This window comes from Prinia subflava, chromosome Z (genome assembly GCF_021018805.1).
Source record: "Prinia subflava isolate CZ2003 ecotype Zambia chromosome Z, Cam_Psub_1.2, whole genome shotgun sequence".
In the NCBI taxonomy this organism is placed as follows: Eukaryota; Metazoa; Chordata; class Aves; order Passeriformes; family Cisticolidae; genus Prinia; species Prinia subflava.
This window is the reverse complement of record NC_086283.1, coordinates 91,385,505-91,399,456: the sequence shown is the minus strand read 5'-3', so window position 1 is coordinate 91,399,456 and position 13,952 is coordinate 91,385,505. Positions and strand designations below refer to the sequence as shown.

The 13,952-nt window shown below is 41.1% G+C and overlaps 1 protein-coding gene across 2 annotated transcripts in view; it reads right to left on the bottom strand.

Annotated features, from left to right (window-relative positions):
• The window catches only part of GPBP1 (GC-rich promoter binding protein 1), a 39,576-nt gene extending 30,610 nt beyond the window's left edge, over window positions 1-8,966 (bottom strand). Inside the window, exons 1-3 of one of the 2 annotated variants that reach the window (XM_063422897.1) lie at window positions 8,331-8,966; window positions 7,160-8,210; window positions 6,273-6,340 (exon numbers count right to left, since the gene is read on the bottom strand). The gene's annotated coding sequence lies outside the window, so the exon portion shown is untranslated. The remainder of the gene's footprint in view (window positions 1-6,272; window positions 6,341-7,159; window positions 8,211-8,330) is intronic. The other variant, XM_063422898.1, reaches the window with a different exon arrangement.
• Between the last annotated feature and the right edge of the window lie 4,986 nt (window positions 8,967-13,952).

Here is a 13,952-nt window from a genome sequence, read left to right as displayed (position 1 = left end):
CCTAATGACAAAATTAGTATTTGCTCTCTTCTCTTACTCAAGAACCCCTCCCAATGACCATTACACCTCTCAAAGTTAATAAGGAAGAGCTTTGCAATAACATCAGCACTTATGGAAGAATGGAATACCCATCGTGGAACCCTCTGCACCCATGGAAGCAGCCTGTCAAGCCCCATGGACTTACAAGTTATTTAAGTGTCCCCTAACCTGACTCTTTCACTGAGAGTGGAGAAAAAAAGCACAGCAGAACTTGCAGATGACAAGGACATAGACTAGAGACAGACTCCACCCAGTTTTAAGGGGGTTGTTTAACTTGTCTAACCAGTGTTCAGCTGGCAGAGACAGTCTCACTGGTATTGAACAAATGCAACCACAGAGAAGTCTCTTCCAGCACAAAATAAAAGTATTTCTCTAGCTCAGAAACCTGTCTTCAATACTTCATTACTATAGATAAGACACATTTGGTAGCACTATCTGTCTGAACTCTGAGAATAAAAAAAAAACAGCGTTGCTTTTTCATGATGTTCTCACATGAAGAAACAGGTAAAACAGTGCTATTACTATAATAAGAAAAAACAGGCCAATAATACAGTAAAATAGCCAAAACTTCTACCTTTAAAAATTTAATCTACTAAAAGTTGTGTGCTTCTGGAATGGATCTACCATAGTATAACTACATCCTATTTAAATGGAGCTGACCAAAATTCTATAGGAAAAACAAATAAAGCCAAAATTGGGAAAAAAAACAAAAAACAAAAAACAAAAAACAAAAAACCAAAACAAAACAAACAAGCAAAAAAAAAAAAAAAAACAAAAACAAACAAACAAAAAAAAACACCACCAAAAAAAAAAACACAACACCAAAATCTTGTCAGCTGAACCCTTCACCAGAAGACAAGGCAAACCAAGGAAAAACAGTTCCATATTTTCAGGTTCTATACTTAAGCTTTGTCTCTGTGTAGTCCGTATCATTTCACAGGAAACAGTTTCTGTGACACTTGGGAACTTGAGAGATTGTAAGAAGACTATTAAAATAAAAGGCAATATGAACTCAAACAGCCAGGAGTACTTGAAACTTGTGAATAGAATTTCAAATTTAGTAACAATGAAGGGAGGGGAGGGAAGGTTTAAGCCATAAATTCACAGAATTAGAAGAGATACAAATTTCTTGATCTTCCCTGAAGACCAGTTTAGAAGTTCAGCCAAGTGATTTGCACGGAGAAATTCTCTAACAGAATGAACGTTAGAAGCACTGAGATGATATACACATTCATATTTTCCAAGGGATTCTAAAATTAGTATGTATGCATATCTAAGTGGCACATTCCTATGAGGTTTTATCAAATGCCTCACAGATTATTATCACAGTAAGTACAGCACACCACTAATCACATAGGGGACCCCTCACATCTCAACTACACACATCTGGCAAACCACCCTCTCTTTGTCAATGTAATTTTTAGCATAATATTTATAAATGGGGTACAAGAAGGTTGTAAGCCATGAGAATAAAAGCACACTATAGTGTTGTTATGAGAGTACAGGAAATAAAAGGTTATATGCAGTGTCTCAATTTGCTGCTACTGCTTTGCTTCCTTGATAGTGAGCTCCAGTATACATATCAGACTCTTATTTCATCAGAAGACAAACAAAAGTGTATGTATGAATTTCAGAGGGCCCAACAAGGTACTTGGAATACTGGCCCTTCAGTCCTCCCATCATGGGCCAGCTTCAAATTTTGGCTTCAACTCTTTATCATGAGCCAAAGGAAAACTACCAAGTATTGGTCTGCATTAGGCAAAGAAACTACGTGCACAAGACTCAGCCACCAGCCTATATACTCCTTCCTCATATACAGAATCATTAGGGACATTTTTTCAAACTAAGCAGACCTTCAAAATAACTCTCGCCACCTGAAGTTTTTTCTTCTGCCAAAAGAAAAATTTCCAGAGATACTGGATTCTTCTCTGCTATTCCTCTCTGCTATCTCTAGTTAAGACTAGCACTAACTTGAAATCTAGTTGCTAAATGTAAGGTCTAAACAATACTTTTATTAAAAATCGATGTATCTCAATTTTCATTCTCCTTTTGAAGACACAGTTTATTAGATATTTTCCTTACTACTCTGTGATTCATGTACTTCCAACAAATCAAAGTAAGTTATCAAAGTTTCAAGTTATTTTGCTATCCAAAATTTGCATGTTAATAAAACAGAAAATAATATTCAAACCCTTACACAAGCTTTATGACTTTTTGAAACTGGAAGCCTTCCTACTGGTGACAAATTGCTGTAAAAGCATGACAAACACTTCAGCTGAAGATTCTTTCTTTCCTTCCTCTCTGTGTCAATGAAAAACCACAACAACAGAGTAAGTTTACACCTTTACAGTCAAACTTTTAACACTCTGAAAGGAAAGAGTGTCATGTCACCCCTTGTGGCATTTCAATGAATCTTTTTAAAATCTTTTTTAAAAAGATTAGGTTTGGGTATGGTAATTCCCTCAGGTTTTTTGTTTCTCTAAAAACCATTGCCTATGACTTATACCTTCAATGGAAAGGAAAGGGAGCTGAACTTTTGAAGGTCTCTCCCATAAGCTAAACAAAAATCTCAAACAGTTCAACTGCAGCCTCTTATTTCTCAACCACACTACTGCAGAGAGAACAAAATCTCTAGTTTTAGTTTTGATGTCCCCACCATCCAATACAGAACTGTCCTCATATATATTCTATCACTGGACAATACAGAAGAACAAAAGAAGATAGCCATACAATTTATAATTTACCTTCTAGCCTCATGTTTTAAAAAGAAGTATAAGAACTAAGGTTTCCTGCAGAGCACTAAGGAAGGAGCAAGGTCCTCTGCTAGATCTGAACACTTATGCTTAGGTATGAGGAGTATACGGAGTCAAAATATAGTGGTCTGTTTTTTAACCAATTAAAGCAAACACATTCCTTAGTACAGCCATAGACTTAATAAGTACCTTTACAGAGACTTAGAAAAAATACAGAAAATTCAACAAAAAAAAAATCCACTTTTATTTCAACTTTGGGCTCAAACTCCTTATGGGAGAATGAACAACTAAAGCATACTGCATTTTGCATAAGGATCTAGAACGTGAGCAATGCTTTTTATCATCTGGTCCCCTTCCAAAATACAGTTATGGTTCACAAGCAACAGGTTTTAACATCGCTTCTGTGAATCAAATATAAATGTCACAACAATCAAAACATCTTTTAAGAAGTGTTTTAGATACAGCTCAAGCTGCTAAGTCCTTCAGATAATACAATGATGACTTTTTAACAAAAAGTTTTTGTTTCTGCACTTTGTACGAAAGTGTAGATTAAAAAAAATGCAAACTGTTTTATAAGATGAAGTAACTTCACATTTGAAGGTAAATTACAAGCCAGGTTTCTCCTACTTGAAAACCTAACACTCTTTGGTGTGTAATGATTCCACGAAATGGTACTGACCAATGAGCAAAAGCCTGATACATGCTCATTTCTTGCCCTTTAACAAGGTTCAAATTCAAAAGTTGAAGTGTGAGTTCAATTACATTACTGTCCTACTCAGCATATATTATGTAGGAAATCACCAGGAATTCTTTAGCACTTTGGAATTGTGAAAAGGATGAAGTAGCAGCTGAAAAAGGTAGAAGTTTTGCCCTATGCTGACTATATAATGCAGATAAACAACCCCATATTTCCTCTGTTTCCCTATGTTTATCCAAGACATGAAAGGAAGAGACTGTGGAAGAGTTGAGAGCACCACACAGGGCATTATCATCAATTACTATGCTCAGTTACTCACACACATAGAGTATGAAAAAACAAAACAAAAAGCATGCCAAGTTTTATTCACATCTGTTTACTTCCTCAGACGTTATTGATCAACTGTCACTGTAACAGTTTTATCCACACATTTTAAAGAGAATAACCTCATTAGAAACGGAGCACAAAGCACATTAACTTGTACAAAACTAAATATCTGCACAATTTGCAGATATTTATCTGCAGTATTTGCACGATTTATCTATCATTTTAACAATGTAATTCTGTTTCAGCTTTGCTGCAAGATTAAAGGGTTATAAAGGTATTCTCAAAAGTTTCCACCAACAGTTTTTTCAAACAGTAAAGCAACCTGCACCATTCTAAAGAATTAGCCAGTACAAATGCACTCATTTTATGAACCTACCAGAATAAACATATCAGTACAAGACACAACCTGCTGACAGTTATGCCGCTACAAGATGGGATATGTTTACATCAAGGTTTAAAGCATAAGCTCTTGGGAGCAAGGACATTATCTTCATAGTTGTCTGCAAAGCATTTAACAGACTGTAAGCATTTGAAAAACAAAAATCTAGTGAAAAAATTAAAGTGGATCGGCACACTCGGCATTCTCTCCTCACTAGGTATGAATTTTCTTTAGGGTACAAGGGCACAGATGTAAAACATTCCTGAATCCTTGTCAAATACATATGCACACAAATAAGAAAAAAATATACTTCTATAGAATCCCTGAGGATAAGGAGCTAACGTATATATCGAACACCAACAGCTGGATGACTGCAGAGCCAACCAACAGCTGGTGATAAATGGGATGTGGCTGGAGAAGTGACCATGCAGAGGCAGGACAGCACTCTTCTGGGACAAACATCCTCATTGTAGTCCACACAACAAAGACAGCGCCAGCACAGAAGCAGGCATGAACTGTGGACCAAAGGTCAATGCAGTAGGGGGATAATGAGATCAGCAGGGACCTCCTAAAACCCTCCAAGGCACTTCCAGAAAGGCTTCAAACAATGGGCATACAGAATAATTGATCTACACAGAAAATGAAACCCTTAGCTTCAGGAAACTATATAAAAAGGTACCCCACCATGCCGTGGCCTCACAGCCCAGGGCCCCCCATCAGCCAGACCAACACTAGGAACCAGAGCTGGTGATCTCTCTTTCTCTCTTTTTCTCTTTCTCCCTCTCCTTAATTCATCTCTTCCCTTCTACCTTCCTTTCTCTACCCCTACTATGTAAGCTGTGTGTTAATCTCGCAGGCCAGACACTGACATACCCATTTCAATGCCAAGTGTGCAATTTACATATAAAACCTGGTGATTTTTTGTGGACCCTCCAACTTTTGTTGTTCCTTTCAACCACAAGCATTTATGAATCTTGGGTGCTCCCCTCCCCTTAAGTGTGGGACACTACAACTTCCCAAGCGTAACTACTGTGAAAGGAATAAAAGAATTATGCTACCAGAAAACACAGATGTGTAAAGACAGAATTAACTTAATGATGCTAAAAAGCAAACTCCTCAAAACTTCTAGAAGGAGAAGAGTGTAGAAAAATGTCATCCAAAATAGTAAGTGGAGGATGTAGCTCCTTGATTTCAGTGAGAGCTTTCTAAAAAGAAATAAAAGGATCTCACAGCACTGGAAATTAATAGCTTGGGAAAACAAGCAACACTTCACTTTTTCTATGAGTTAAGAAGTGAGTATTTCTATTATTGTCATGAGCACACAACAGACAACAATCAAACGTAACGGCCACTCACATCTGAACTCTCCATGTACCAGATACTTTCAAAAAAACCATACTCATACAAGTAAAGGAATATACAAGATTATTCTTTTCTATTGGTTTGGTTCCTTAACGAGTGGCTCAGCTCACCAGGCAATCCCAGATACACCCAGACTCAATAAAGAATAGCCACCAGCCATAGGCAGAGATTACAGAAACAGCCCCCTACTCATGTTCCAGTTTCCATATTTTCAAAACAACTGGCAGAAGTTAAAATAACAAAACAGCAAGACCATCCAAAGCAGAAAATTTAAGTTAGTTCAACTTTTAGACACTGACAACACACAGATAAGAACTTTAGTGAGACTGAGAATTTACAAAATTTATATAGGTGCAAGTCCTTCATTTGTGGTCAAAATAACAAGCTACAGGAGTTAAAGCACAATGCAGTAATTTTTAAATACAATTTCACATGCTTAACTACACTTTTTATACAAGGTTTTAACACAAGCAATCTTGCCAAACATCTTTGTACTGCCCTTTGAGAAAACCTTCTTATTTTCATTAGTTCACTACCACTAATACTTCAGTATAGTAGTGGCTCTCAAAAGTATTTTAAAAGATTAGAGCTGAGGTAAATGTGTAACCTCTACCAGACGCCTGAAGTCTACCCAATAAGGCTTTAATTATTTAAAGCCTTATGAATCATAAGGGTGGGGTAAGGGATAGAGAACTTCAGTAAAATTACCACTGACTTTTGAATTAAGTTGCTCTGTCCATCTTAATTTTCTTTCAGGAAATAGCTGTTCAGATGAATGCAAACCTAAAAAAAAAAAAAAATAAACACATTAATGCCAATTTTTTCTAAAAAAATTAATTACTGTGGGATGAAGGAAACTACAATACATCTAAAAATAACAAGGAAGATAAGCCAATTCACCACTAGATTTAATTTTGAATCATTCCAAGGAGAAGGAGCTTTTTTTTTTGAAGTGCTATACTTGCAGACCAGTCAGACTAATTGTCCTGGTTTAGGGATACCTGTCACCCCAGGACATTAATTTATTCCCATTACAGAACAGGAAAATACAAGGAAGTCAATCTTAAAATATCAACACAGAAAAAAGCTAGCTTGCATAGACAGTAAAATAATTCTTGGTAAAAAAACCTCTGGCTTTCATACATGACAAAGAATAGTGGAAAGAAGAAGAGTAAAAATAAAAAAACCTCTATATTATTACCACTCTGATGTTGCAAACAACTCTAACTCAAATGGAAGGACTGACACATGCAAGCTATCCAGAAGACTTGGTCAAAAGGATGTAACAGTCACTGCTGAGATTACAACATTAACATGAAGGCTAAATTCCTTGTGGATTTAGTCTAGATATAGCTGCTTTTTAATCTTACATAAAAATCACACTCTTACATACACGTTTCTCCTTGTATCTGTATTCTTCAAATTCTTAAGGCACTATTCCATTAATTATAAAAGTCAGCAAGTAAAAATTAACAAGCTTCAACATTCTCAAGAAATCCCCAACAACCCAAAGAACGTCTAACCAGTAAAAATTATTGGTTTAACTGTTCTACTGATTTTTTTTTCCAGTGTAAATTGATTTATGAACACTATGACACTTACCTTATCCAAGAGGACTGCACAAGGTGTTAGTACTGGGTGATTTATATTTTTCCAGTTTGTTTTCCTTGAGATAGTATCCCGAGTTCCCGTTGATACTACATTTGTAGCAGTTTGACATAGATTTGACCTCACAGAAATCAGCTACCCATCCTTCTCGCTTACTGATCCTGCAAGGGTATGTACAAAGTCTGCCAACGTCTGTCTTAGAAACCTTTTCTCTTCTCTGACAGTTTCTTCTCCTGTCTATTCCACGTAGATACTATTAAACGCAGCATCAGCTCCAAGTGAAATAAATACAGGTTTTACTCCATAAATTGTGATGCCAAAACCCCAAATTTCACATGTGAACTGTAGAGTATTTCCTACCTCCCGGTAGCAGAAGCATTTGTAAACAGTTATCTCGATTCCTCCATACTGCTTATCGGCAAGAACATTTTTCAACAGAAATATTAAATAAAATACAAAAGAAAAAAGGATAAACAAGCATCTATTAAATTCTTCATTTATAAAATCGGTCTTACTGCAAAATGAGAGAAGACTATGTCAGAAAATCTAAAAAATGAAATAAGGGGGAGAAAAAAATCTGCCATGAAACTTTTCAGCAATGTCTCCACAGTGACTCAGGCCACATTTAACCTGGAGTCAGTTAAGAAAACTGGTTATGCCTCTGACTCAGAAAGAATGCTGCCGAGAGGAAAAAGAGTATGTAAAAAGAGGAAAGCACTTTATTTTGGCAGCTGAAGTATTCAGAACTTCATAAATTTAGCTATGTATCCATGCCATGCGGACAAAAGAATCCAAGGGTGATGTGCTCGACACTGCTAGAAGAAAAAACCTCACGACTTCCTCATTTCTCTCCACAGATGTCTACTGATTGTTTCAGAGGCCTTTTCAGGACGAAGCACGTACAAATAATCCCTGAAGAGCGTCCGATATTTCTCCCCTTTCACAGGAGGCAACTGCTGCAGGTCAGTGTCCACCTTTTTTCTTCTCTGCCAGCTGAAGCAAAAGCCTGCAAACATCCAGCACTGACTCTTGTCGTTCAAGGCACCTACGGTAAAAAGAACCAGAAAAATCAGTTTTCCCTTATGAAATCTGGACCGGCCTTAGACAAAAACAAAACAAGCAAACCCCAAAAACCTGAATCTTAAAAACAGAAACAAACAGCAACCTGGCTGCCGGAGAGCGAACACGGATGCAGTCAGGGAGCGGAGCCCGAGGACGGAAGGCTCGGCTACACCTCCACTCACACCGCGGAGAGGGCGGCGGGAGTGTTTGACGGAGGGCGCAGCCTATCAGCAAGAACCTCCTCCTGCTCTCGATCCCGGGAGGAAAACAGCCGGGGGGAGTGGGGAGTGGGGGCTGGGCGGAAAGAGGAGGGGAAAGCACCGAAAGAAAGGGTGATTTCTCGTTTTATTCGGGAAGCTGAAGAGGTCTGCAGAAGGCACCCGGGCGGGAAGCGCTGACCTGCGCCGGGGACATTTCCCGGAGGGGCGCAGGGAGCGGCCGGGGGAGCCCCAGCGCGGCCCGGGGCATGTTTCCTGTCCCGGGGTGTGGGGACAGACCGACCCCGCTCCCGGGGTGTGCAGGCACACGCACGCCGGTTTTCGGCGGGCGCGACTCCCGCCGCGCCTCCGCCGAGTGCGCTTCCTCTGCCCTCTCGGGGGCGGCCCGCTCCCGCCGCCGGGGGCCGCTCCCCCTGCCGTCCCCGGGGGCGGTCCGGGCAGCTCGGCGGGGGAGGAGAGCGGCGGCCCGGCCGCTCTGTGTCCGTCCTGTGTGCGCTCCCCGCCCGCTCCCGGGGCTGTCCCGAGTGCCCCTCCCCCCCACCCCCCCCGCGCGCGCGCTCGCGCCGCGCGCCCGCCTCGCTCTCTCAAAATGGCGCCGCTCCGCGCCGCAGTGCTCCCCACGCGCCCGCGCACGCGCAAACTCCGCGAGAGCCCCCGCGCGGGAGCCCGGGAAGGGCCGGGCGGGGCTCCCCTGTACCGCCCCCGCCGTGACGTCACGGGAACGATCCCGAAGGTTCCGCGCGGGACTGGGAATCCCCAGAGCGCGCCCCGCCCTCGCGGCGGGAGTCCCCGGCGCCGCCGTAATTACCCGTGCAGCGGCGCATCCCCGCCGGCGCACGCAGGGCGAGCCGGAGCCGGAGCCGGCGCGGGGCGGTCCAGCCGAGAGGCAGGCTCGGGCCGCGGGCCTGTCGGACCGGCCCGGGCGGGCGCCGCGGGACCTCTGCTGGAAGCTCCAGACGCCGCGGATGTCGGCGGGAGCGTTCGCCCAGCGCGGCCGTGGATCGGCCGGTGTGTGCCGTGAGGAAGCGGCGCGCAGCGGGCACCGGGAGGCGCGGTCCCCTGGCGGTGCCCGGAGCTGCGGGCAGAGCCGGCGCCGGCGGGGCCCGAGGACAGTAAAAAACAATAACTACAAATCAATAAAACAAAATATCAGCATCCTCGCTAAATCGACAGGTATTGCTTCGGTGTACAAGCGCTCGAGTGGAAGTACCCTGGCGGTCCCGCAGTTATCCAGAGCGTGGAGTTTCCAGAGAAAAGCGATGGGTAGGTTCTCACTGCCTGGGGTCTGAACGTCTAAATCAGCGGTTTGCGATTTTGAAATCATCTCACCAACGCAACCAAAATTGGGTTTTTTCAGTTAATTAGGTAAAAAAGTAAATTAACCAATTTATATTTAGATATCGTTAGAAAGAATGCTGGCAAGTGTTTGTAGCACCTGCATTTGATTCTAGATTTTCTTTGGAAGTTTCCTCCACGAGTTTTAAATTATTGTAGAAGCTGAGATTATGCAGTAACTTTTGACAAAAATTGTCTCCAACTGTAAGATTCTTTTTTTAAACATATTTTGAAGGCATGTATATGTGGCCAAAGTAAACTATTTTTCATAACTGGATAGAAATCACTAGAAAGCAACAATTACCAGAAACTTTACTAAAAATCAACAGCTTAGAAAATAAAGTAGAAAAAGCACATGATAATTTCATCCTTAAACTAACAAGCTCTGAAACAATTATGGTCACATTAATCTTCAGCTCAACTCTGAGTAGTTAAATCTCAGTTCTGATTTTTAACACCAGCAGCGTTTTTCTAGGTTCTCATCATAATTCTGACTGCAGTGAAATCTCCTTTCTCTTCATCCTTGAAATTGTTTGTCCTTTTATCTGCCTGTGCTGCAAAAGCAAGGACTCCCAGGAAGGGTGTGAGGGCATTCCCTGTGTCCCTTAGTTATAATTGCACAGCCTGATGGCGAACCTGAAACCGTGAACAGGAAAGGCAGGGCAGTGCTCTGCCACCTGGCCCAGCTATGAACCAACAACCCTGCACTTGGTCTTGATGAACCTCACACGACTGGCCTCAGTCCATCAGTCCAGCCTGTCCAGATCCCTCCTTTCCAACTCATGCCCAACTTGGTGTTGTCTGCAACACTGAGGTTACACACTCAATCCACTCGTCCAGATTACTGATAAAGATATTAAACAGAAGAGCCCCCAGTACTGAGCCCTGGGGAAGCTCACTGGTGACTGGCCACTAGCTGGATGTAATTCCAGTCACCAGCACCCTCTGGGGCCATCCCAATCATTTTTATCCAGTGAACAGAGCCCTGTCCAAGCTACGGGCTGCCAGCTTTTCCAGGAGACTGGCTTTGGAGACAGTATCAAAGGCTTTACTGAAGTCCAAGTAGACAACATCCACAGCCTTTCCTTTATGCACTAAGCACTACAGCACTCAAGATGATCTGTTCCATAACCTTTCCAGATGCCAGCTTCAGGCCTGCAGCTCCCCAGAACCTCCTTCCAACCCTGCTTGTAGATAGGTGTCACACTGGCCCATCTCCACTCAAGTCAACTGGGACCTCCCAGGTTAGCCAGGGTCATTGGTAAAAAATGGAAAGTGTCTTTGTGAACTCTTCCACCAGCTCCCTCAGTATCTTGGGTGGATTCCATCTGGCCCTCTACACTTTTGTGCGTCTAAGCAGTTCAGTTACTAAGTAACTTCTCATTAATTGAGAGGGGCTCAACTCTGCTCCTCGTCCTTGTCTACCAGCTCACAGGGCTGGTTGCCTTGATAATAATTGTGTTCTTGTTAAAGGTTGAGGCAAAGCAGGCATTAACTACCTCTGCCTTTTCCTCATGCTTGGTTACAATGTTTCCCTCTGCATCCATTAAGGTATGCAGATTTTCCTTTCTCCTCCTTCTGTTAGTAATTTTTTTAAATAAACAATCTTTTAATCATCTTCCACAGTAGTGGTCAGATTGAGTTCTAGCTGAGCTTTTGCCTTTCTAATTTTCAGTCTACATAATTTAATAACAATCTTGTACACTTCTGAGTTGCCTTCTTCCAAAGGTCATAAAATCTCTTTTTTAGGCTGAGTTCCAGGAAAAGGTTCCTATTCAGCCAGGCCAGTCTTTTTTCTCCCTGCCTCCTCCAGCTCATCTTTTGGCAAATACAGATGGGTTGGTCTTGTGCCTTTAATATTTCCTTCTTAAAGTATGTCCAGCCTTCCTGGATCCCTTTGTTATTAAGGACTGTTTCCCAAGGGACTCTCTAAACCATTGTCCTGAACTGGCCAAAGTCTGGCCTCTGGTAGGCCAAGGCAGAAGTTTAGTTGATGCCCTCTCTTCCTTCACCAAGAATTGAGAGCTATAATTTTGTGGTCAGTGTGTTCAAGACAGCCTCTGACCACCAAATCACCCCCAGTCCCTCTCTGCTCACAAACAGCAGGTCCAGTGAGGTCGTCCCTCACTGCCTCACACACACCATCTGTGTGAGGAAATTGTCTTCCACACAGCCCAGGAACCTCCTAGAATGCCTCCTCTCGGTTGTGCTGAGTTCCAGCAGAGATCCAGCAAATTAAAGCGAAGTCTCCCACAATAACAAGGGCCAGTGATCATGAGATAGCCTCCAGTTGCTTGCAGAATTCTTTGTCTGCCTCTTCATCCTGGTTGGGTGGAGTTGAACAGGCTACCACCAGATATCTGCCTTGATTGCCATCCTCTTGATTCCTGCTCCTCGGGACTCAAACTTATGACACCATTATCCTTGAGCTCTATACAGCTGAAACACTCTGCAGTGTACAGACACCCCACCACCTCTCCTTCCTCACCCGATGGGACCAAGTATGAGACCAAAAATGTATTTTGGCAGACACTAGAATTGCCAGAGCATTTCAATTTATAGTAGTGGAATAGAAGATACTTACATGAGTATAGTGCACACTCAGATTGTTAATTAAGAAAATACTATAGAAAAATATAGAAACATAATTAATTTCCTACTATTACACATTTTGTGTCCCTCCAGAAGATGTACAATACACTTTACCTTTTCTTAAAAACCCAGTGTATTCAATATACAAGCAATCTGAACCAGAGGGACAGGCAGAAAGCCATAATCAAAATTTTCATGTAAGAAGTTTAAATCTGATTAATACAAATTTGATCCAGAAAGCTTCTAGTGCAGTGAGCCCAATATTTAAAAATTAGAAAGCAAACAGCCACCTAATGCTAATAATAAAAACTCCAACTCTAATGTATTTCTTCTCAGCAAATGATTATTTGTATAATCAGATCCCAAATATAGTGAGAGTTCCTCCATACAAACACAGTTCTAATGAACAGTCCTTACTGCAAAGTCCTAAATAACTTTCAACTGCTATATTTTAAGTAGCAAAATTAAGAGAATGGGAGCAGTATACAAAAGTGCACAGCAATATCTAGTAATTAGCATTTGCAATAACATGATGAACACTATAAAAGATATAACGTATCTGGGCTTGTCTCTTTTTATATATTATATCTTCGACGAAAGAAAGGTAAGGTGACTTTAGCAATTTATCCCAGATTTCAGTGGGTCTGTCTACATAAATAAGACAATGGGATTTGACTGTATTAAATAATTTGCCATTATTTTTTGCCTTATATATTATGTATAATCTCTAGTTATTTGATTTTTCAAGAGTTCTCTGCATCCAATGCATTTAATATATAAGCAAGGTACTTGCTTATTATATTAAAGCAGATCTGGAAATTGAAACATAAGTGCTAGTTGACTCCTTATGTTCTGAAGAATTTTGATATTAAAATTACCACTGACTTTGACAGGAGCAGAATTTTGGGCAAAGACTTCAATAAAGCTGTAGGTAACAGTCCATATTTTGAAGTAATACCTCAGTATTAATTTTGAATTATATAAATGTGACCTATACTATTGAAATAAATTGATGATTTTACCTCTCTCAAGATAATGTCTTTTCCTATCTCAAATAATCAGTATCTTGGTGACACTAGTGAAAAGCCAGGACAAGAACTGGGAGGCCATGCCCTTCTTTGTGCTAATTAGAGACAGAAACTCTTTTGGAACCAAGCTTTTAAAAGAGCAGCTTCTCTGTTTCAAGTTTTCACACATACAGTAACTGAAAATAGCCTGACTGGTAGTTCTTTCCCCTTCAACAGTAAAAGCATCCATCTCCAATAATACATTCCATAAACACTGTGCAATATTAAGCTAAGGGCTATTTGAAACCAATTGAATGGTTTATCTCCATTAAGTAGTATTCTTTCCTTGTCACGAGAGATAATAAATAGAGGTTAAAAGGGTGCAAATGTTTTTCAAATATGTCTCAGATGAATGCTGCCTACATTACATTTCTTCTGTTGAAGGACAAAGTCATGATATACATCTGCTCCAAAATGTTACACATCTGAATTCTAAATGCACTGAACTTCTGCCACCCATGAAGTGGTAACAGCAAGTGAATATTCACTGTTCAAAATTCTTTAAAAAAAACC